Genomic DNA, 4,249 nt, shown 5'->3' with positions numbered 1-4,249 from the left:
ACTACATATTAGCAGTATTACTTGCCATAATGCATGGTCCGTCCTGCTCAGGTGTCTGAATCAGGGTTCCAGACCATAGACATGTATATAAATTGTTAATATGTTATATTCTAATTATTATGATAATTAGAGTATATGATAACTATTACTTATTCATATTGCAATTATAATTATTTATTAATTTGTTGATCAGAATCAGAGTCAGAAATACTTTAATAATCCCAGAGGGAAATTACTTTTGTTAGACGCTTCAGTTACAGTTTTATATATAAATACACACATCCAAAGACACAAGATAATAAAGATAAAAATAAAAATAAAATGAAAATGAATCACTTGAGGGAGGTGTTATAGAGATTGATGACCACAGGTAGGAATGATTTCCTCTGGCGCTCTGTGGTGCATCTGGGTAGGAGGAGTCTTCTGCTGAAGGAACTCATCTGCTGGACCAGTGTGTCATGGAGAGGATGTGAGTCATTGTCTATTATGGACTGAAATCCACAATAAAGTATTTATTAAAATTCTGGTTTAAAGAACACAAAATATAAATTGATCCAAATTTCTATAAACATTTTCATGTAGGTTTAAGTTCTTTGGATAGTGCAAGTCGGAAAAAAAAACCTTCTGAAGCACATATCAACAGCAGAACCATCTCATCTTCAATAGCCTTGCTGGGATCACAACCAAGCAGCAACACAAATGGGTGTGACCTGGAGGACTCCGCTTTCTCCAAGTACTCCACCATGTTAACTTTGACCTAGGATGAGAAGAAACAAAAAAGGTAAAAGGCCAAATAAGCTTTATGTAATTTTAGTTTGGAGCTAGTGGATACAAACAGCACTTTGATCGAATGTTTTCCGAATCAAAAGTTTTCCGATCGCAATTGTCCTGTCTTGAATCTGATGGAGAATCTATGGAGCAAATATAAAGACAACAAAGACAATTCAAAGTGGTTTACATGAACTAAATAATAGAATATAAGCAAAATAAAAGCATGATAATTAAGTGAATATACAATCATTATAGGTATTATTATTGGCAGAGTGGCGGCCTAGCTGTTAGGGCATAGAGCTTGCAATCCTGAGGTTCTGAGTTCTGGCCGCAATCCCACAGACTGCCACTCTGGGTCTCTGAGCAAGACCCTTAACCCCACACTGCTCCCCAAGGGGATGGGTTAAAAGCACAGGCACATTTCTCCAGTGTGAGATTAATAAAGTTAAAATATTATTTATTTTTATTATTATTCTAAAAGCAGGTAGTAAAACAAATAAAACGGCTGGACCAGAACCTTGAAATAATGATATCCCTGTTAACAGTTTAACTTCAACAGTCAAAGGCAGTTCTAAACAAATGGGTTCAATGGAATTAAAATAATTCAGGCTTTCAGCTATTTTTCAGTCTTCTGAAGGTTTGTCCCATACAAGTGGATCATTTGAACTAAATGCTGCTTCTCCATGTTTGGTTCTGGTTGTTCATTGTAGGCTTGAACTAGAAGACCCGAGTGACTAGGAGGTTGATACACTGATAACAAATCTGTTATGTATTTAGGTGCTGATCCATTCAGTGATTTATAGACTAACAAAATGTATTTTAATGTCTATTCTCTGAGCTACAGGGAGCCAGTGTAAGAACTTTAGAACTGGGCTGATGTGCTCTATTTTGCTAGTTCTTGTGAGAACATGGGCAGCAGTGTTTTGGATCAGCTGCAGCTGTCCGATCTACTGTTTAGACGGACATTAGTCCTTTATTCCTGGAGATGTACTTCAGGTGATTAAAGGCTGACTTAGTAACTGCATTTATGTGCCTCTGAAGGTTTAGGTTTAAGTCCATCATGACACCAAGATTTTGCCATAATCAGTGCTTTCTAGCTGTGCTCTCTAAGAAATGCTGGGTTGTTCTTCTACTTCAACCGTTAAGTTAAGCATGTAAGGTACTTTAAAGTTGTTTATTTTATCCTTTAATTTATAAGAAAGTTTTACACTTTGAAGCAAGATCTAAAGACATTTTAAGATATTTACAAACAATTTGCCTTTTTTACTGAAAAATATAAAAGGATATCTGTGTGTCTTTATAGGTTTTACCATGTTTAAATCCTTAAAGATTAGCTTTATTACAGTTTATCTTTCTTGAAATAAACAATGGATACCAAAAGATTTTTTTAGAGACTGGTTGTGAGCAATCTAGAGAATATAAATGCTAATGTTTGGTGGTTATTTAAGAGGATTTCTGCACCCATGCGCCCATAACAGGTCCCTGAGGCCCTGTAACCAGAGCTAACTGACGGTGTCCCATAAGTTCAAACCTGAATTAGATATAAAGATTCTGTTTAGGGGCTACCAGACTCTGCAGCTCTAATCTCTTGGACCCCGCGTTTGAGGACTCTGTGGTCTTTTTTAAAGGCCAGTTAAACCATATCTCTTCTTTTTAAATTTACATTTTATCTAATCCTCTTGGACTTGTACACATTGTGGGCATATGTAAAGTTTTCTTGGATGTTAATAGTTTGAAAGCGACTACATTAAAAACATGTATTACTTATTACTTTTTATTCAGCATCTGCTGCAGGTCAAGCAGATTCTGCAATAGCTTTTTCCCTACTGCCATAAGACTGTTAAACTGTTGGGAAAAAAAAAAAAACACATCTAAATCACAGACTCTGCATGACACTGATAACACCAAACCAAAAAACTGCATATTTGCACCTTACAAATGATCTGAACATCCATACAAATGCATTTTTGCACCCTGTTTTTTTCTCCCACACATTTGATCACTGCTGAAACTTTATGGAATGGAAATGTTCATTTCACTGCTAAGCTGCTGCTCATTCACTGTCTGAAAGCTGTGTACACTCTTTGTATACAAAATGAGAATAAAAGTTTTCTAAGTGTAAAACTAGCTGAAGCCTTTGTAATACTGCAACCTGTAAAGATTAAGGATGTTGCTGCCTCTTTCTGTCTTACTGCTTGTGTCTCCTTGAACCCCAATCAGCCTCAGCAGATGGCCGCTCACACTGAGCCTGGTTCTGCTAGGGGTTTCTTCCTGTTAAAAGGGAGGTTTTCCTCTCCACTGTTGCTACAAGCATGCTTAGAGTGAGGGATTGCCTTTGAGTCAATGAGTCAATGTAATCAATTGGTTTTCCTTAGATAGAAAACTTTGAATCAATTTATCTGTATGATCTGGTGATGACATGTGTTGTGAATTGGCGCTATAGAAATAAACTGAATTGAACTGAATACTAGTTTATAAATCACTCATACATTTTTCACAACTTTGATCATTTTATCCTGCTTTTGTCTGAAAAGTCAATATTGTCCTGAAGGCCATTTACCAAGAATAATTTATTACATTTGGAACAGCCACCTTGAAAACTTTAACTTCAAACTTCAAACACTTTAAATTGTTGCTTTTAATATTCTTTTGTTGTAGAAAGTGGGAAAGTACTGTAAAATAGAAATATACCATGTCTGTAACAGAAGTCTGTCATAGGCTGGGATTGTTAAAGGAACGGTTTACCTTGGGAGCTGCAAGACACACACAGATAGACACATTTCCTCAAGGTTAAAGTTATCATCCATTCAATGAATTGTTTTTCTCTGACAAAATTTGGGACGGTGCACTGGCCCCTGCGGGGGCTTCTAAGTGTTTTTTTAGGAACTGCTGCAAGTTTTTTAGTTTATTCTGCGAAGGTATTGTTAACTGACAAGAGCATCAGTACTGATCTCTGGAAGCTTTTTTTCTGCCTTATTGAGATTAAAGTGTTAAAGTCTAGGTACCTTTAAGAACTCTGTCTTTTAATATTGTGGGATCTGTTTTCGCAGAGAGTCATATTCTGGGGGGTCATGTGGATCTTGATGGGTTGGTAATATCAATAATGCCTGTATAAACATTTGGAAGCTCTTGCAGACATTTGGAATTGTGTAGCTGGCCAAATACAAACACACTGCAGTGTAAATTTCATCTGAGCTTCAAACATATTAACTAGTCATCAGAAAAAGGGAGCTAATGTTACCGGATTTTGATATCGTTTCTAAAAAGCCATTGAAAACCGCTCTTTGTATTTACCTAAAACAAAGTTCACCATCCTTTTTAAGGCTTAGAGCTGCTTCATGGGTACTGAGTCATGGGTAGGGCTATCAAACTGACCTACGACAGACGAGTCAGCATTCATCTAAACTTCATGCATCACAAACATATTTTTGTTGTTTCTTTTAATTTCTATTTTTCTCTTAGATATTGTCATTTTGAA

This window comes from Cyprinodon variegatus, unplaced genomic scaffold, assembly GCF_000732505.1.
Source record: "Cyprinodon variegatus isolate N-32 unplaced genomic scaffold, C_variegatus-1.0 Scaffold940, whole genome shotgun sequence".
NCBI lineage: Eukaryota > Metazoa > Chordata > Actinopteri > Cyprinodontiformes > Cyprinodontidae > Cyprinodon > Cyprinodon variegatus.
Note: the sequence above shows the minus strand (reverse complement) of the source record.